Source organism: Passer domesticus, chromosome 5 (genome assembly GCF_036417665.1).
Source record: "Passer domesticus isolate bPasDom1 chromosome 5, bPasDom1.hap1, whole genome shotgun sequence".
Taxonomy (NCBI): domain Eukaryota; kingdom Metazoa; phylum Chordata; class Aves; order Passeriformes; family Passeridae; genus Passer; species Passer domesticus.
The window spans coordinates 49,215,978-49,236,557 of NC_087478.1; the positions used below are offsets into that span (position 1 = coordinate 49,215,978).

A 20,580-nucleotide genomic window follows, 5' to 3' on the forward strand; every position below is an offset into this window, starting at 1 on the left:
ACACTGGCAGGAGAGAGGAATGGGGAAAATGTAATTTTTTTGTAGCTGACTGTGTGTTTCTTCCCCCGCTGCTCAGCTCGCTCCGGGAAGGGCACTGCTTTTGTCTGCCTGCAGTCCAGAGTGGCCCCAGCCCTGTGGGACGGGAAGGGGCAGAGCAGGAGAGCGGGCCGGGTCTGGAGGCAGCAGGCTCTGGTCAGCACCCTGGACAGGGACGGACCCGCCGCCCCAGCTCGCCCTTGCCTTCCTCTGCCTTGTCTCGTCTTTCTTTTCCTTGCCTTCCCTTCGTCTTGGTCCCGGCCGATGGGCAGCCCGGGGTGGGCAGCCTCCTGGTGTGGCACGACCCCGCTTTGCATTGCAACCTGAACCAGCACATTTTTTCTCTTGTTCAAGAGCAAATGTGCTGTGGCTCTGTGCGCAGCTGCTCTGAAGCTGTGGCTTAGATCTGGGTTATTTTTGCAGATAAATCCTCTTTTCTATCAGATTTGACATCAGGCAATCTCTCCAGATCCCTCCCTTTCCCCCGGTCTGACTCCCCCCTTCTCTTCCATGCTCTGTGTTCTCTTTCCTTGCATCTGTGCTCTCCCCTCTATATGGCTCTCTCCCCTTTTCTTTCCCTATAGCCAGGTCTGTGTGAATATCATATTATCTTCTCACTTTCTGCTGCTCTGCATCTCCACATTGCTCTTTGTGCTTTCCCTGCCCTCAAATGTGTACATTTTTCTACTTTCCTTTTTATATCTCTTTTTCTCTTTCTCTCTCCTGGGCTGTTTCTCTGTGGTTATTTCCACAGTGCTGTGAGTTTCTCTGAGAGACCTCTGTGCCTTGGAGTGCAAAATACCTGGAGTGTTCTTATTTTTTTGGAACCCTGGTATGGCTGATGGAAATTGGTATCCTCAGCAGGGGTGCTAACTATTTCACACACTGCCCCATGCCTTCCCCCTGATCTAAGGAGGAACTTCCAGGGTGGTGAAGGCAGGAAGCATTGACAGAAAAGGAATTAAAACAGTCTGGCAGACAGTGGGACTCACAGCTCACTGACTAATGGATGGGCAGATTGGGTAGAGCTCTGATAAAAAGAATTTCCTATATCTCAGAGGAATTCTGCTCTTTGTTTCTCATGTGGTCTGTGCCAAAACAAAACAACCAGGCTGGGAATGGGGCAGAAGGCCATAGAGACATTGAGGAAAAGAAGCTTGCAGAGCTTTGTAGTCAGGGCTTGTTCCAGGACTTCAGTGTGGATTTCTATCTCTCGGCTCTTCTCCTGAAAGTCTAGTTTTGATGGCAAAAGGAATAATCACAGGCTTCTTCCCCCTGGGAGCTTTGCAAATCCTGAGATGTCCCTGAAGCTGTTCCCCAGCACTGCTGCAGGACAACAAGAGAGTATTGATTTACTTGGTATGAGATGGTACCTAGTGGGTGAGAAAACAGGCTGAAGGCTCCTGTGCTACTTGGAAGTGATCCAGCATGGGATAATGGGATCTCAATCTCAGTGGCAGAAAATAATTTTCATTTAGAGGAGCCCAGGGAACTCCCAGTCTGACACCACTTTGGTTGGGATTTAGCCAGGGGATCATGGAGAATGGGATCCATGCCAACATCTTACGAATCTGAATTTGTCTGGTGAGGAGAAAGGAAGGAGATCTTGGCTGCCTTTCACTGTTTTTGGTGCTTTTTTAAAAGGGGAGCCCTTGTGGCAGTGACAGGCCCATCCAGTGACAGATAAATGGACTGCAGATGGAGATTGAGTGGACGGGTCTGGAAAAATAGCAGTTGTGTTCCACCTTGCTTGCTCAACAAGCCATGGCATGGCATCCAAAAGAGCTCACAAAGCATTTGGAAGGGGCAGTGCATTTTCTATCAAACTGAAGTTGTCCTCTATAAAGTGACATTTACATTTTTACCAGGCAAAGTGGTTTTTCTGCCCTGCAATCCTTCCAGCACTTTGGGTTAATAGCAACAGAGGTTGGCTCCTCATTGTCTGTGGCTCGACATTTAGATGACTATCAGACAGGGAGAGAGGGCAGTGGTTTCAGCAGTGCCTAATGAAAAGCTGAGGGAAAGGGAAGTTTTTACTTCACCTTGGATGCTGTCAGCTTATTTTTTTGCATTACTCTAATGAAAGCCAGGAAGGAATGGTGTCTACTCCTACTCCCTCCCTGGCAGAGAGCTGCCATGCATGGCATTTCAAGACCACGAGCAGTCCCAGTGAAGGTGGCAACACTTTGTGTTAGTCTCATGATGAAGTCTTTTGATGTATTGCATATCTAAGCAATTTGAATGTTTTCTTCCAGTGCAGGATGCAGCACTGCTCCCCTTGATGAGGCTGCAGGACACCATTTTTTCTTCATTAAAAAACCCTCCTTCCACTGCATATCATTTTTTTTTCTGTCACTGTTCTGTAATATTTATAAAGGGCAGTTCCTGATGGAAGAGCATGCAGGGCTCAGCTGCCTACCTGTGACATGTGGGAGGAAATTTCTCCTCAGGAATTCTCCTCCAGGGCTCCTCTGGGACTCCTGTGTGCTCTGTCGGGCCCGCTCATACTGGCATGTTCAGCACCTCGCTGCATCTCTCCCTCAGAGGCCCCCAAATACCTCAACACACCCCCAGACCCAAACTCAAGTCACCTCCCTGGATAACCAGTCTCCATTACCTCTTTCCAGCTAACAATTGCCCTGAATAGTAACTAGACCCGGTATTCAGCATTTCTGCAGCACCTGAGCTTGGAAGGAGCCTGAGAAGAGCACTGCTAATTAGCTCACCTCGTGTCTGTCAGGTCAGTGTGATCCCGGCTTGAATGGCTTATGTGCTGGAGCACCCAGTGACCAGCTCCACAGAGGACCTGAGCTCCTTGGATTGTCATCTCACTCGCTCCTTTTCTCCACTCCTGAGAGCAACTCAGTGTCCCCTTTTTAGTTCCAGAGCCCAGATTTAGCATGTTTTCTGCTGGTGTAAATCGGCATCGATCCACAGGGACTTCAGACCCCCACTCTGTGCGCTCAGTCTTGGGAGCTTTCTTAGCATCACTCAGGAATCCACAGGTGGGTCCGAATCCTGGTGTCCTGGGTCCAGGCAGAATGATTCCCTGCTGGTTTCACCATGGAAGGTTGGCATAGTCAGAACACTGGGAGTTATCTAGGGGAGCTCTGCAGGAAAATGTGGCGTGAGGAATAAGAGAATAAGATGCACACACAACCCGGTGTGACGGAAGATCCCAACCACCTGGGACAGGTAAATGGTCAGGATGTTTTGCCCCAGCTCTGTGGAGTCTCATTCACAGGGTCAACCATTTGAATGGCACCAAGCCTGAAGGGAGAGAGAGTTTCACCACCACTCTCATTTTCTTGCCTCCTGGGGCTAAGGAGGAGGGGATGGATTTTTCCTTCCACGGAATGGGGCACATATCCCACGGGTCATGGGGTGTCTCTACGGCTGCATGGCCGCCGTAGCACTCGCCAAGCAGGAGAGCAATTGCTGCCTTACAATGATTTCTGTCCCCGCTTCCCCACCCTGCTGGCTCCTCTGGGCTCCGGCCCGCCACGGGCAGGGCTCCGTGCTGCTCGTGTGGCTGCCGGAGCAGTGCCCACCATGGCAGGGGTGTCGGGCACGCTGGGGCCGAGCCGAGGCCCAGCTCCCCGGGGCTCCTGGCGGTGTGCAGGCTCGGGCCGGCCCGATAGTCCGGCAGCGGGGCCAGCAGATGGCACTCCGGTACCGCCGCTACCCACCGGGCCGGGCCTCCGGGGGAACGGGGCCGCCCCCGAACCCCGCGGCCCTCAGGGACCCTGCCCCGGCTGGGGGAGGCCGTGCGGATGAAGGGCAGCAGCCTTGCAAGCCGTGTTCCCATCACTGCGGGAGGGGGAAGGAGGAAATGGCGAGGAGGATGCAAGGGAGAGAAGTCCTGGGAATCTCCCGTGTCTGTCTCCATCAGCTCACTCGGACACAGGCGTGGATGGGAGGCAGAGTACACACAGCCCGGGGATTTCCCTGCCGAGGCAGTGGCACAGCTCTGGCACAGGGCAGCTGAGTGAAAGGGCAGCTGTCTTTCACTGCTTGGAGCCTCAGGCTCAACAGCAGGACCCGTCAGTCCCCTGCCTTTCCCAGCTGCCCATCCTGGTGATGTCACTGTGGCAGGCCAGCCCTGGGCACGTCCCAGCCACCCTCACCTTGCAGGCAGTGCCAGCAGGACTGACTCGCAGGTGGGAAATGGTCAAGGCTGGTCCTTTGGCAGATGAGAACGTGGCCCTGAATGGAGAAGAGAGGAGCCATTTCAGCACTGCTGCTGGTGGCACAGGGTGGCCATGGCCGTGGAGACAAGCCCTGGTGGGTTGAGACAGCCCTGTGAGAGGTGACTGGCAGCACACTCTTCTGGAGAAGTGTTTTGCACAGGCCGCAGTGCAGCAAAACCTTTCAGGAGACTTGGCAAACCTCTGAGGAAGCTGAGGATTGCTGTGGTAAAGCCTCTCCCATCTCCTCATCACCTGGAAGCAGCTCAAGGAGTGCCACACACCAGTGCAGGAGGGATGGCTGGAGCGGTGCTCACAGCAGAAGTGACCAGAGGGATGCTTCACTGGGCTGCAGCCACAGAGCCGGAGGTGCCTGTGTTGCCCTCCTGCTTCTGCCCAAGGTGTGGACACCTTCCCCATCATAAAGTCAGCATGACAGCTACATGGGAAACTGGGATTCCCTGGGGTTCTGGGGGGATAGGGGTCTCCCTGCCTCCTCTGCAGAGATGGCAGGAGCAAAGCACCTTCCTACGTGCTCTGAGAGCCTGAGTGCCTTGTGGTTTTGCTGCAATAAATCTGGAGCAGCTATAAATCTGGAGCAGCTGGCTTAAGTTCCTCCAGGGTTCAGAAGAAAACACATCCAGCCTGATGTGTTTTGTTTGCCCACTCACTGTGTTTCTAATTGGAATGTTTGTAGCTTGGAAAATTGCTCCTTAGACTACAGTACCCACAGTCCTTCACTGGCAGCTTGGCACAGCCTTTTCTTGCAAAGCAAGACCGAGACATGAACTGGGGCTTTCCTTACCTGAGCCATGCAGGTGGCTGGAGGTCTTCAGTCAGCCTGGCTGACCAGCAGGTGCACACACTCACTGTGAAAAGGCTGGTGAAAGCAGGGAGTGAGAAATGTGCTGTGCTCCCCACCTTCCCTTAGAGGCCATTTCCAGACTCTGAGCCTAGCAAGCAGGGTCTTCTATTTCTCCTTCATTTCTGCACAACCCTGTCCAGATAATTTTTTTACATGAACCCTGAAGTCCAGTTTGAGAGAGTTCACAAGACAGAAACAACAAGCATAATGAACCATATTTAAAATTATATTTTTTTCTGCCTTTGGAGTTTGGTTAATTTATAATCTATAAAAGTCTCTGCATAATTGTATCTTGATTAAAATGGTATAATTAGGTGCTCTGGATCTCTTTCCCCTTTCCCTAAGATTATTTCTGTCTAATTGCTTTAATCTGTGTTTTCATGCACCCACTAGAAAATCAAAGCATGCTCCCATGAGGATGCGGGTGAGAGTGAATAAAGCTGACGACTCATTAAGTGCAGCAGAGAGAGGAAACTGCATCTAAATCACCACTACATTAACGAGGTAAAATAAAAAATCAAACTGAATAACTAACAAAAAAAAAAGGATTAAAAAAACCCAACAACCCACAACAAAACAACCTGACACATATTTTACTATTAATTAAGAACATACTGAATAGAAAATTGTGTGTTGTTAAAACAAACTTCCTCCATTGTTGAAGGAGAGCAAAAGGTCTGGCAATTTTAATTCTCCAAATCTGGAGGTGTTTTGTGGAAGGAGCAGAATGCAGCCCTGCTAGGGACAGAATAAAGTTCACTGAGCAAAGGTTGGAAGACCCAGAGAGGAAGGACATCAGTCCAATACAGCAGTTTAATAGCAGTCCCACAATTATTCTCAGTTTGAATGAGAACTGGATTGGACTCCAGGGAGAGAGGTAATGACAGGCTGACTGCATTGCTGGGGAGGCTTGGCAAATTCCTCAAGAGCTGAGGAAGTCAAGTCACTGTCCTAAGACCACAACAGCTTTGCCTCTCCCTTCCAAGTGACTTTTTGTCTTATTATCAATGATGATCAGGTACAGACCCTGCCAACTAGCTCCAGTAACCTACAAACAGGTCACCTACTTCCTTCTAAGTGAGAAGTCAAGCAAACAAGGTACTTTAAGAAAGATTCTGGCTGTGTATATGTTTTTAAAGAAATGCTCTAGTCTCCTGAGAAGACCAAGGTAGTGCTGTCCTCTGGTCTCCTCTTGCAGGGGGGACTAACTGTGCTGTTTGCTATTTGCCTAGCTCAAGTGTAATTCCCACCCACTGCAGTGCAGAGAGGCTGATTTGTGCCCCAGATGTGACGGAAGACCTTTGTCACCACCTGTGCACAGCAGTGTTTACTTTCAGCAGTGCTGAGCAGCCCAGACAGGGCACTGTGCTGGTGCAGCCCCTCTCTTCTGGGACCTGGAGCTCTGCACTTTGTGGCACAGATGTGGCTGGTGATCCAGCTGCCCAAGACATGGGTGACTACAATAATTTCCTGCATGGCAGCTGACAGGATAAGACTGAAAAAGAAAGGAGGATCAGCTGCTTTCAGCCCTTGACTTCAAGAAGAGCCTAATCTAATTAAGTGGAGACCACTATCAAATTACCAGCTCTCTTTTAACATAGCCATTTTAAGTGGTTTGGTGTATTTATAGCAGGCGAGTTAGGGAGGGCTTTTCTCCCTTGAGGTTATATTTGTGTGTAAGGGAGAGATGTATAATGTTAAGACCTGCTTTGAATTACTTCTCATCCCTAGCCTAGAAAACATTTTGCTCTAGGTTTAAGATACTGAAATCTGATGCCAGCTAGTCTCTTCCTGTGCCTGTGATTGGAATGTCTGTCTGGCCTGTTCCTGAATCTTGCTGCAAACCAGCAGCCCAGAAGCTTCCTTTGCGGATTAAGCTTTCCTTAAAGCAAATCCTTGTGCATCTATCTTGGGTCAGTCAACAGCCTTGAAAGGGCAAGAGGAGGGGCAGGCTTGCTATGGTCAGAAGTCAGCAGCCTTTTCCTGCTGAACTTTGACGGGAGTGGCATGGACCTGTCACCAGTCATTAGAGAGTGACTAGAGAGGCTCTCGGCCCCACAGCCCAGCACGTTGCTTGTTGATGGAGTGGCCCCAATTTGTCTTTCCCTGATTAGTGTCTCTGGCAGCCTGCAGCCTGCTCCCTGTAATTCCATCTCTGGGGGAGCTCCTGTGTGGCAGGATCTGTGTCAGATGATCCCCCAGGCTCGAAGGAGGGAGGAGATGGGAAATGCTCGTTAGGAGTTGTTCCCATGCATAACAACAGTAATAATCCTTAGCCTTTTATCTAAAGCTTTTACAAATGTTAATTCATTAACCTCTTTCAATCACCCTCTGAGGTGAGGATTGTTATCCACGGGATTGGACAGATGGGAGAAGCTGAGATGTGGAGTGCCCAGCCTGAGGCTGTGGGACAAGTCAGTCAGTGCCACCAGGTCCTCCTTTGCCCTCCAAAAACTTGTCTCTCCTCTCCTGATGAGGGGTGGGCTGGCTTCTACAGGTCACCCTGTCTTTGACAAGAGGAAATCTGGCTGGCAATGTTTGCTGTTTGTCCCTCTGGCTGCAGAGGAGCTCTTCAAGAGGAGCTGGCACACTGAGCCTTGTGCCCGTGTGTCACCAAAGACTGCCACCAAGGGAGGCTTGACCTGCACCACACCCAGGCCATGGGACTGCCCTTCCTTTGGGTGCTGAGGCCCACAGTGTGTTCTGTGTCTGCCAGGTCACCTATATTACTGCTTGTAAGCAGAGAGGAAAAAGGAAGGAGGGGAGAGAGACACATAGAGAAAGGGAACAAAGCAGAAGACTTAGAAGTAAGGGACTTTTTGTCTCCTTCACCATCCCCATCTCCCTTCCAACTGGGATTTTTTTGTACTCTTAATGATGTGTCTCATTCTTGATGTGAAAGATTAAAAACCAAGAGATTAAAAGATTACACAAAGTGGATGAGATGGACTTTGCTGTCTCCCTCCCTCTTGCTGGGACAGACCACTGGGAAGCTTCTCCTGCTTTTCCTGTCTTGGTTCCCCTCCCTTTCCCTCCCACACCTTGATCTTTGCAGATCAAAAGGCCCTTGCCTTCTGATGGTTTGAACTGTGCTGGCCACCTCCATGGCCACTCTCTGATGCTTGTGCAGGGGCAGGTGGAGAGAAAGGACATGTGTGAGCTTGGGGGAGCCCAGTGACACAATGCTTTAGCTGTCTGTCTTCAGACATTTGTCCTCTGAGGAACACTCCTTCCCTAGGCAGTCTGTATGGCTGGAGAGCTCTGGAATAAGGCAGGAGAAAGCTCCAAGGTGTCCTGAATCCACTGCAATGGAAATACCATCCATTGTGATGTGAATTCCTCTTGGGAAGAAGGCTGGAGCAGGCCAAACTGGTGTTGGGTTCCTTTGGCTACTCCTCCTCTTACAGAGTAGGTGCCAGCACGGTGAGGGGCCCTCTGAGTAGATCTTCAATTCTGACAAAGAGATTTTTTTCAGAAACAAGTCTGATAGAGCAGATATTTGCTCCTATTCACACCTGAGATGTTGGGGATGTGGAGAGGAGCATTTGCTGCACTTTGGTTGGTCCCTCTGTTCTCTACTCTTCTCTCTCCAGACTGCTTTGACAGTCTGGCTTGAGCTGTCCCACTGTAGTTACAGGTTGGAGCTGGAAAAACCCAACACCTTTCTGCTCTTTGATTTTGTTGCTCCATCCTTGCTTGAGTTCACTGTTGCTCTTCTTGATGGCACAAGAACCAAGTGAGTCAAAACTGGCTTTCTCTGAGCAACGTCTACAATATCTACAGCCAGGAGAGGGAAGGAAGTAAATTCCACTCCTTGAGGTGCTGCCTCATTCCAGGAGAAACTTGTGTCTGTGGCATGCTCTGAGACCTCTTGGGGACAGCAGGGTACAGCCCTTGCCCCCTCCTCTATGTCCACAGCTATAAGAAGAGAACCTGGTATCACTTCCATGCTGGAGTCTGTAAGCAGGTTAGAGTCCAATGCATGGATTGAGTGCATTGTTATTTCCAAACATGCTGTCCCTTGTATTGAAAACTGGGCCCCCTCCATTTGGCAAGGATCGAGGCATTGTCATAGCAGAGCAGGAACCATTCATGCTGTGCAGTGCCTGCTCAGTCCTTGCTGTCTCCCAGAGCCACTGCAACATGCATCTACCCATGTAGAAGGAGCCTCATGTCTTTATTCCTGATAGATGTCAGTTCCTGGAAAACAATCCCCTCCCTCCCTCCTCCTGGAGTCCCAAAGCCAGGCTGGGAGCCTGGGAGCACAAGAGCAGGGAAGGAAATCTGCCAACTTCATGTTTCTCTCTGTCGCTCCCTCTTTAGCTGCCTGTGAGCGAGGTTGCAGTAAAATAATGAAATAAAAGCCAAGGACCAGAGAAAGCTGATTCATCCACAGCCCAGGGCCAGCGGCCGGCTCCAAGCAGAGCTGTAAAATCAATCTGTCACTGCTCACCGCAGTATAGATCAGCGGAGAGATTCTGACTGCAACGAGGGCAGAGCCCAGCCTTCTCCCTTGGCCTGTTTTCCCCATCCGTGGGACCCAGTCGTGCCCTAGTGGGAGACGGGCAGATGGGCAGGGGAAAAGGCAGAGAGGGAGAAGGGCTGATCCGGCGGCTCCGTGAGCTGGAAGCGCTGCCAGCGAGGCTCCCTTCCCTGGCAGCACACACCGCAGGTAGTGCAGGCAGGCTGCGTGGCTGCCTTCCCTGCCCGGCTCTCCCCTCCTCCTGGGATAAACGGCACAAGGTGATGGCTGGGAGGGGGATGGCTGGCTGCACTCCCCGCCCCCACTCCATACGTGGAGTATAGGTACCATCCCACTGAACTGATAATCCCCAGGCGGGGCACAGAGGGTTAAAAAATCAGTTTTATCATCACTTTTGTGATTCCCAGATTCTGGGCTGTTCTAGGACTTAACAACTCCCTGGCATATGTTGGAAAAACACTAGGGAATTGCTCTAATAAGGTCAGCTCCCTTGTTCACCTCTAACAGCATCTTCAGTCTTAGAAGATGTGGCAGCCCAACCGAGCAGGAGCTGAACAGAAAGGTATAAACCAAAGTGTTTTTGGGGGCTGTTTTCATCCCCATTAGGGGGGCAGAAAGGTCAGGCCTTACTGTAGGTAGTGGTCTCAAAGACATCAGCACAAAAGAATTAGAAGGTGATTCTTTTTCTGTACTGCTGGACATAGGGAATGAGGCACCTCTGCAGCTGACTTAAAGTATCTATGACGTCCTTTGGAGGATTTTTTTCCTCTCTCAGTGATTTTTTTTTCATTTGTGAAGTAAAAAAAACAACAGAGTCTTTCCAGGGCTTTTGGCAAGGTCAGAGCCTCTGCAAAATAAACATGGGGGTGAGTTTCTGTACCCTCTAGATCATCTGCAATGGGACAAATAGGCATGGAGGGACTGGCTTTGAATCAGACTGAGGACCCAAATGTCCCACACTGCTGGAAATGTGGTACTTGCTTCTGCTTGTCTCTTGGGGCACTTCTGTTCTGCTGCAGTTAGGTGCTGTTCCTGGGTCAGTGGGAGTATCAGCAAATACCATTTGACCCCCAGAAGCCCTGGCAGTACAAGGATCCTGCCCCAGCACTTCAGAGTCCTGAAGGGATGTGTGCCAGCAGGAGAGCCTCTGGGAGACTCATCACAAACAGACTGCAAGATGATCCTGGAGGAACTCAAGCAGGAACAAATCCTGCATTAATTTGGACTTGGAAACCTTTTCTCCTACTTCAACACCCTCCAAAATTAGATACTGTCTGTCCTTGGAGGAAATAGAGAGAAATGGAAGCAAGTCTCTGTTCCTTTAGCTTTTAGCTTCAGAAGAGCTTGGAGGAAACACCCCACAGTCATAACACCCCAAAGTGATAAAGGCAAGGAAATTTAAGTCTGTAGTTGCCAAGACAAGCTTCCTTCTCTGATTCTGGGAGGTGTGAGTAGTTTTGGCACTTAATCTACTGGGAACAGATGTCTACAGATGGTCCAAGGAACATCCAGAAGTGTCCTCAGAGCTGCATGCCTGTCTGCCTGAGGAGTGTGTGGGTCTTTGTGTGTAGTTTTATGCCTGGATGATTTTTCCCACTTGGGTTTGCAGGTTTGGAGTACAAGAGGACACAACAAGCTTCCCGTGTGTCATTTTCAAAAGGACTGATGACTTGTGTGTTTGTGCCTAGTGGGTCAACTTGTTTCTTCATGCCATCCAGCTGATGTGTGTGATCCAGGCCTCCTTCTGTAGATGGGTCCTTTGTGCTTGCCTGTGTTTTGAGGGAGGCAACTCATTCCCTTGGGGCTATTTATTGTTTGCCTCCCCATGTAGAGGTTTATTGGTTTGCTGTTCTCTCCATGAGGCTCTTGTATGCATGTGAGAAGACTAGGGGCAGTCCTCTGCTTGCTGGGGTTGGGTTTACATGAGATGATTATGTATGGCTCCTCTTTTGAGCTCACCTTCCTTCTATAAAGGCATGAGATAGATGGGGCATTTACATTGCTCTGAGCTCATATATTAACTGGAAGGATGGGGAGGTGGGCCACAGGTGACCTTCTTCAGATGCAATGGGTGTCACAAAATAACAGAATAGAATAGCATAGAATAGAGTAGACTAGACTAGACTAGACTAGACTAGACTAGAATAGAATAGAATACAATATCCTGAATTGGAAGGGATGCACAAGAAACACTGAGTCCAACTCCTGGTTCTGTACAAAACAACCCAAAAATCACACCATGTGCCTCACAGTATTGCTCAAATGCCTCTGGAACTCTGTCAGGCTGGTGCTGTGACCACTTCCCTGGGGACTGTGTTCAAGTGTCAGCCACCCTCTGGGTGAAAAATATTTTCCTAATATTCAACCTAAACCTCCCCTGCTCCAGTTTCACACCATTAATATGATACATTTAATAACAGTGCTGCTTGCAGTGGTGTGTGAGTGTGTCAGCCTAATTCCTCTTCAGTTTTTGGACTGCATGAAGAAAATCATTAGTTTCCCATTAGAGGTTATACATGTTTGTATATTCTGTACCTGAGTGCATGTGAGTGCTGAGGGTGGCAGGCCTAGGTGTCTGTTTACCCAGAAGCTGTTGCAAGCATGTTGGTATTTATGCTGAGGAGAAGGTCTTCACCCAGCTGTTGTGTGTGTGTTATGTTTGAGTGAAGCAGGGGGACAGGAGGTGTCTGTTCAGTTGGGAATGGAGCTTTCAGAGCACTTCCACTTGTTCTTGCAACCTCTGTGCATGCCCAGGTGAAGAATGTGGCTGGCTGGCCCATGAACATGTGGGGTTGGGTTTGGCCTGGGTAAATGCAGATGTTGGGGGAGGCTTTTAACTTCAACGTAGCTTCTGAGCTGCAAGCAAACAGTCTCACAGTACTCACATGGGTCTTGAGACATTTCTGAGCAAGACTGTATGATGTGGTTGCCTGGAATAGCAGGAGGCTGGATTGTACATCCCAGGAAGCCAGCTCCCATCCAATGTCCCTAAGTTTTTTTCAGCTGTTGCATGTGTGCATGTCTCTGAGTGAGACAGGCAGTCCCTCCACTGCTGTGGTGAGTGTGAGGGGTGCATCGTGTCCCTTCAGCTGAGGTCTTGCAGGTCTGCACAGAGATGATGTATGTCTGTCATGTGCGCATCTGCTTTCTATCAAGGCACTGGGGAGTAATTTCTTAAGAGTGAGCCAGTGTTTGGTAATGTGCTTTCCTAGCAGGTGTTGCCTGTGTGAAGTATTTGGGGGCCAAGCTGAGGCTGAGCCCCCAGCACGTGGTGCACATGAATGCTTGTTTCTGACTGTGAGCAAGATCTCCACTGGCAATGGCACGTGTGGGTTTGGGGAGAGGGAGGTGGAAGGTCTTCCAGACGTAAAGGAGGGCATGGGGCTCCAGGAGCTTCCTGAGGAGCTGTTGTGTTTCTGTGCTGGTGATTTGCGGAGGTGTGTGATAGACTGTCCCTAGAGCAGTCATATGCATGTGTTTGTGTGTGGATGAAAGGTTTTCTCCACCTCCTATTACATTTTTATGTGTTAATTTTTTTTTTTAGCAAATAACACAGGGGGTTGTATCCAGGTGTAGTTTCTCATGGCTGCACATACCTGTGTCAGCAGGTGTATATCTGTTGCATGCATCTGTGTGTGTGTGTGTGTGTGTGTGTGTGTGTGTGTGTGTGTGTAGCTCCTCAGCAGCTGTTGCTTGTAGCTGTGTGGCTCACAGAAGCTGTTGTGTTTGCATGTGGGTGACTTAATCCTGAGAAGCTGTAGCCTCTGCGTGTGTGCGATTCCCCAGCAGCTGTTGTTTGTGTGTATTCCTGGGAAGCTGTTGTGTGTTGTGTGTAGCTCCTGAGCAGCTGTTGTGGGGAATTGTGTCTGTGTGTGTGTTTGTGCGTGTGTGTGCAGCTCCCAGCAGCTGTTGCATGCGTGTGCTCATGTCTCCGGTGGAGGCCCACCCCTTTCCGCCTGCACCGGAGCAGTGGCTGTGCGGGCGAGGAGAGCTCGGAACTGGCTCCATGGGAGAGGGTCCTTTGCCTGTCACAGCCTTCCCAGCTGGGAGAAGCAGTGCCGCCGGCTCCGGTCCCAGAGCCCTATCAGCCGAGCCTGTGGCGAATTAATCACTTGCGTTTTAAATGCCAATACAGCCCTTTCTGCCTTCTTCCCCCAGTGATGCGGATGCGGCGAAGGCAGCAAATCCTCCGGCTGTGCGTGCCCTCCCCGGACTGCTGCTCCATCCCCGCCTGCCGTGCTCGCGCCTGTGCATGGCTGGGAGCGCTGCCTAGGTGCGGCCGGGAATGAGCCAGCTGCGGGGCAAGGAACGCCACAGCTCCCGGGGGTGACACAAGTGGGGACACCCCCCACACAAACACATCTGCAGGGCTGCAAGTTGCTTGAGGACCGGCGTCTTTTGTGCCTCCACTTCGTCTCTGTCATGCCCCGTATGGAAGCTGGGAGCAGTCACCCCTCCAGAAGCAGGTACGTGTGTGTGTGTGTGTGTGTGTGTGTGTGCGTGTGTGTGTGACACGGTTTTGTGTGCAGTCCTTGTGCTGCTGCCTCGCGTGTCCTCGGCTCCCGGCTGCCGTCCGTGCTGCCTCTCGGAGCATCAGCTGAGATCGGAAAGGGGGGAGAAGGGCACGATGCATGGATTGCCCTTTTCCTCCAGCTTGTGCACGCACTCCCCGGGGGCTGGATGCCTCTGATCCGAGGATGAAGGCGAGGGGTGAGTGCAAAGGAGAGGGGGAAGTGGCCCAGGGTGTGTGTGTCTGTAGGGGATGAAGATTATGCCTTCATGGGGTGATGGGAGGGAGGGAGAGAGGCTTGGAGACGGGTCTCCCTTTCACCGTGTGTGTGTGTGTGTGCGTGTGTGTGTATGTGTGTGTGTGTGCTCTGCTTAGGATCGGGATGCTGAATAGGTTCAGGGCTTGCTGCACACAGCTGGGTTTGACCCGTCTGCATCTATTCAGACCTTGCAAAAGGAGGTGATATATGTATGTATATGCACATGTATCTATATCTGTGAATATAGCTGTGTGTGAATACATGTGAATACATGGTGTGTGTGTATCCATGTGTGTACCCATGTATAGGTGTAGCTATAGGTGTGTGTATATACCCCCATACATACAAACACACATGTGCATGTACAGACAGGCAGACCTCTTTGTGGATTGCCTGCAGTTATGGGACAGAGAAGGAGTCAGTCTCATCCCTCAGCCCCCTGCTCCCTGTCTCTCTGCAAACTTTGCAGGGGAGCCTCTGCAGACGGTGGTTTGTCTGTCTGTGTGTCTGTCCGTTGTGTGGTGTGTGAATATTCGCCTGGTTTGCATGCAAGGGAGTGAGTAAATCTTTCCTCTGCTCTTACACTGCTCTGCTGGGAGACTGGCTGGCTGCAGAAAAGTCATTGCGTGGTGTCTGTCGGGTGTGTGAATGTGTCTGTGGTGGTGGTGGGAGCCGGGTATTTATGTAGGGGCCCAGGACAGCTACTCGAATGCATATGTAAGTGTATATGCATTGCCTGCAGGGTGTCTGCATGCCCGTTTATTCCACCAGAGAAAGCATGCCCACATTTTTATGCATAAGGATCTTCCTGCTTTGGGGCATGGGATGGGGGGGGAGGAGAAGCTGAATGAATGAATGGGAGCAAAAGGAGGGGGAAGGAGGAGTGATGGGGGGTGGGGGAGAGAGACGAAGAGGCGCATCCTATTCTCATCCCAGGACAGGCAGAAGTGCACAGCTGCCGCTGTTCCCATTCCAGAGCTTGGATCTGGCTGGGGAAAGGCAGCATAAATCAGCTAATACTGCAGGAGGCAGCACATTCGGGAGCTGCTGTGCGTAATGCCCTGTCTGGTGTGTGCTGGTGTGCCCCAGCATGCAGCACACGCGAGCGTGTCCCGCGGCCGAGTGTGCACAGACACCAGGCGTGCTCCCCAGGGCCCAGGGAACGGGGTGTCTGCGCTGGGGAGGGACAGCATCGCTCCTGTGCTGCGGGCAAATACATCCGACACAGCCCGGGGTGCCTTGGCACCCACCGTGGGCTCACACGAGCGCGGTGGCTGCAAACAAAAGGGGTGCACAGGGCGCAGGCCGGACCCGGGAACTGCTCCCCTTCCTTCCCCCTAAAGGCTGCACAGCAGGAGCCTGCTCCCCGCTCTGGAGGCACAGAGCCATAACCCAAGCTGTGGAACAGGGGGAGCATTGCTGAAATTGGAGGGGGCTAAAGACGGTGTAGGGAGTGGAGGGGGGCCCCGTGCCATGGAGGGGTCTGGGGACCGGGGAGCCTGGCTGCATTGCACACTGCGAGCCAAGGAATTTGTCATGCACGGAGAGGTGGGAGGGAGTGGGAGTGTGTGTAATGTGGGGGAGCTGGGGCGGAGGGGGAGGAAGGAGGCTGTGCTGGGGTATGAGGGAATTTCTGGTGAGCCCTACCTCCCCACACCCCCCTTCCGGGTCCCCACACATCCCGTCACTCCTGGGTCCCAAGAAGCGCAGCCTGACAGCATCGCTAATGTAATATTCAAAGGAAGCTTCATTTGCATGGAACATGCATTATTAATATATTTAAATACAGCCCCCCTCTCGCCTCCCTGCTCTGTGCAGACCGTACCAGCAGCAGTGAGGGAGCTGCAGGGAGTGGAAGGGTGCCGATGCAGTGCCAGGGGTGAGAAGCAGACACTTTAATCCCACTGATTCCCCCAACCTACCAACCTTCCCCCCATCCTCAGCCCCTTCCCCATCTCCCACCCTCCTCACACCATTATTTTCCTTGGGGGAGATTGGCTTTCAGGGCACCCAACCCACAAAGCGTGCAGGTTTGTTGGCATGAAGCAAGCTGCCTTCACTGCTTTTCCCCCATCAAAAACTACGACACCAAGGGAAGAACTATGGATGCATGGCCTTTCCCGCCCTTCCCCAGCTCCAGGCAAAGTGGGTATTTGGGAATATGCTGTCTGATCTGCTGCACTGGTGCAAAGCTACGCTGTGGAGCAGAAGCCACTCAGAGGATAGGGAGGGCATTTGGGGAAGAGGGCATACAGAGGTGTAGGTTTTGCTGGGGGGCAGCTTGTGGTTAAAATGGGAAAGGTAACTACTGCAGGGAAGGCAGAAGGGGGGGAAGCATAGCTGCGATGATGTCCGCGATGTTTGTTCTTACCTGGGTCATGTCAGAAGCCAGATGCAGCTCCAGGCAGAGTGCAGCTGCCTCATCTGACCCTGTTGAAGAGTGGTGAAAAGCTCTGCCCACCTGGGAAAAAAGCTACTGGTCATATCAGGGCCTGTTGAAACCATCCAGTGCTCTTATCAGCTGTGTCAGAAAATATCAGCACATTTGCTGAGGGAGAGAGAGACCTGGCTGCTCTCTCCATCCTAAATACTGTGTGGTTTTTTTCCCTTGGTCTCCTATAAGCATGGACCTGGGCTAATTTGTTTCTTTTATTGGTGTGAGGGAGGGCAGAGGACACGTAGGGAGCACCTCTGTCCTCACACTCCTGTGAGCTCATGAAGACTGCCTTGCTCTGGTAAAGGGATGTGATGTCCCAAAAAACACTAGCAGCCCTTGCCCAAGCCTGCGCACCAAAGCAGACAGGAGCAGCTTAGGTGCAGAGCAAATGTGTTCCAGCAAAACATCCCCTTTTCTGGGAACAGAGGTGGTTTTCTTTTCTCCTTCATGGAGGAGCAGAGCTGTCCTGAGCAGTGAGGGACCCCAGGCTGCTGGCAGCTAGGGGGAAAGCTGGAGTTTGCCTGGTAGCTCTGCAGGTTCTGCTGGTGAGGATTGCCCAGACTGGAGTTACAGCAGGTGCTTGAGCAGTCCCAAAGGAGCTCTATGCCCCCCAGTGTCTTTCCATGTGGGAAGGGGGTGAGGGAAGACATGGAGTGAGCTACTGAAGGAGAGGCAAGCTGTATGCATGGGAACCACCTTTTTTTGCCAGGGTAGTGGGGCACTGAAATCCCTTCTGTGGTCTGGAAGGGGAGAATGCAGAAGTCAGGGAGCAGACCACGGGGCTGTGACCCACCTCCAGCCCTCTCTCTCTGCTGGGTCAGGATGAGTTTCTCGCAGCTGTGAGCCAGATGAGTGCTGTATTTAAATCCTCAGATGAGTCAAGCTTGACACTTTGGAGGTGACAATGACTATGGGACTGCTGTTGTGTTTGCTTCAGTGGTGAGCTGGTCTGGCAGCAGTTACAGCCCCACTTTAGCAGCACTGCATTTGTGCCCTGACTTTCCTGTGCTCCCCAGCTGGTGCTGGTTTTGTGCCTTGCTTTGCCCTGACCTCCTCTTTAAGGGTCTCCGGGGTAGCTCAGGGGTACATAGCCATTGCCTGAGATGAACTGCTTTCCTCACCAAATAATTTTCTGTCACTGAGGAGAAATGACCTCATTTTCTCAACATTCATAAGCCAAGAGGAAACCCAGTTCCAGCTGACCAGCTGAGGTGCAGAAGGAGGGAAGGGCAGTTGTCACTCTTTCCACGGCATTTTAAGAAGTGGCAAACAAGCTACCAGGAGTCAGGTTGAGGTGAGTGACTTGATGTGTTTTGTCCCTAGATGTTGCCACTTGCAGGGAGTCTTCAAAGGTCTCCAGGCATCCCTGGTGTGGGGAGTCTCAGTGGCTACATGGTGCCCTATAGCATAGCATCAGATGCCATGGAGATAGGCATGGGATCAAAACCCCACAGGTGAGTCTGTTCTGCTGTTGAAGGTGAAGCCCATTCTGTGCTGACCCGACTGATGTGCTGGGGCTGCTCTTTCTCATCTGCAATCACCCTGGGGAGTGCATCTCCAGCTTTTCAGCCCTTTAGCACAGAATTTCATTCCAGGTGGTGCTCTGGGGAGCTGATGGTGCAGTATGAATTTCACAGAAGTGAGAAGATGTGTCTGGGGGCCAAGAATTTGTGTTCTCTATACAGTGACTCTCAAAAAATGTTAATACCTGTCTGGTTTTGGTAAGCTGTGGGGGAAAGACTGTTTGCAAGAAACTGTGGGTGCTTTTGACTCCTTTGGATGTCTGATAGCAGAAAGATGGAGCAAATACATCCTTGTGAGGCAGGATCATCAGTAACATGGCTCAGGGAGGCGGGGGGGGTGCGGTCACAGAGTAGGAGGAGGGATCCCTAGCTCTACCACAACTGCCCTGTAGAGAGTCCCTTTCTTCCCCTCTCTGGTCCTCAGCTTTCACCTCACTTCTGAATAGCTTTGGTGATAATGTAATCACTATGGAAGGGTCTGTAGATGTGAAGACTCTGGCTCAGTATGATGCATGTGCTACCAGTTGCCTTAAGGCAAGGTGTCATATGTTTGTCTTCATTCTTTCCATGGCTCATAGGCTCAATCTGCAGACCAGATGGGTCAGAGCTGCCTGTGTATTTTTAGGCTACTATAAGGACTCCATGAGCTGCTATCTTTCCTCTGGGAGCATTGGTTTATGCATGAGAACATGTATGTTTTTGAGCAGGGAGAGCACATTTTCTGCTAGACTTTGTCCTGTCCTCTTGTGTGCACACGTTATGTGTGCATGCCCAAAGTCTCCATGCACAAGTGTGTCATTCCTGTCTCGTGGTATTATCCCTGTGTGTGCTCCTGTGTGCACTCGTGTGTGATGCAGGTCACTGGGGGTTTATTTGAGGAGTGAACACGTGTTTATGTGTGTGTGCATATGCACCTTTTCCATATCCAGGACTTGATGTCTCTTCTCGAGGTGTGTGAGTATGTAAGGGTTTGTAGCCGTGTCCCTTGTTCAGCTGCAGGACATATGTCCCACCTGTCCATGAGTCTTCTTCTCCCCACCTCTCATGAACCTTCTTCTCCCTCTCCCTGGGGAGACAGCCTTGGGCTGTATTACCTGGTGCCAAACATATGAAGTGAGGTTTCCTGACACCCAGAAACTCAAGCACACCCAGAAACATCCAGCCTTGAAGCACTAGGGAGACCAAATTCATGTTACCTCCATGGCCTTAGTAAGATCAGTCTGGAAAACCTAGTGTGCAAAGCTGGGTGCTGTGCTAGATGAAGGAGGGTGATGAATTGGAGGGAGTTCAGAGAAGAGCAATAAAAATTATGAAAGAGCTGAAGGTACTTATTTATGAGGAGAGATTAAAAGAACAAAATATGTAGAGCTTGACTAAATGGTGACACGTAAGAATTTGTGTGTACTGGGGACTGTAAACACCAAGGAAATGAGGAGATTGTTTAAAGTGGCAAAAAATGGGCAAAGTCAGAGGTATGGATGAAGCTGAGCAAGGAGGAGAATATTTGTCTCTTGAGGATACATGCAAGCTTCCTGCTGTGAGTGCTCAAACTGTCTATGAAATAGTGTGGCAGGTTCATGGAGATGCAACTGCTGGCAGCAAGGAAACCTGCTGGTGGGAAGGGGTGGAGGGAACAGGACACACTCAGCCCTTGGTGGAAGTGGAGTGAGCTGCAAGGCCTCCTCTTTATGTGCAGCATTGCCAGGGAAATTTTGAGAGGTGCTTGATTGCCTTTCACCTTTTATTGATTCCCTGTCTTGTGGCTGGGAAGAACCCACAGACACTGCTGTTGAGGGAGCAGAGAGGCGATACAGGAGGAATAAGTAAACAGAGTCTGATGGAGGTGGAGGATGTAATTCCCTCCACCCTCTCTGGCTGGAAAAGTAGTCTAGGAAGGAATCTCATAGGAAGTGCCTGTAAGTGAAAAGGGGCTTTTCCACAACACCTTTCTAGGACAGTACAAACTGAACCTCCCAAAGCAAGGGGTTGATAGTGGGGTCAGGAGGATCAGACTTTCCTCCTCTGAATTCCTAGTCACAGATGGCCCAGAATTGGGACAACAAGGTCAGAAGGATTAATACCCCTCCCTTTTTTCCTCATTGCAGTCATAGGCCAGGAAAATTGAGCGAGATCATAATAAAAGGATTAGTGTGGAGAGCCTGCCATGAATAGTGTGATAGACAGGTCAGGGAAATGGAAGGGAATTCAAGGGGGATAGACCTGTTACAGATGGTCTGTTTAAAGAGTTCTGTGTTTATCAACAGGGAAAGGGGATTTGGT

The 20,580-nt window shown here is 50.9% G+C and overlaps 2 long non-coding RNA genes across 3 annotated transcripts in view; both read left to right on the forward strand.

The window, feature by feature from the left end:
* Positions 1 to 13,163: 13,163 nt before the first annotated feature.
* Positions 13,164 to 20,580, forward strand: part of LOC135300645 (uncharacterized) — a 49,731-nt gene continuing 42,314 nt past the window's right edge. The window contains exons 1-2 of one of the 2 annotated variants that reach the window (XR_010362425.1): positions 13,164 to 13,179; positions 13,730 to 14,037. This is a non-coding gene — a long non-coding RNA (uncharacterized LOC135300645). Of the gene's footprint in view, positions 13,180 to 13,520; positions 14,038 to 20,580 lie in introns of those variants that run through there. The other variant, XR_010362424.1, reaches the window with a different exon arrangement.
* LOC135300646 (uncharacterized) lies at positions 17,679 to 18,572 on the forward strand. Its single transcript, XR_010362426.1, has 3 exons — positions 17,679 to 17,988; positions 18,101 to 18,231; positions 18,373 to 18,572. It is a non-coding gene; the product is annotated as an uncharacterized LOC135300646 (long non-coding RNA).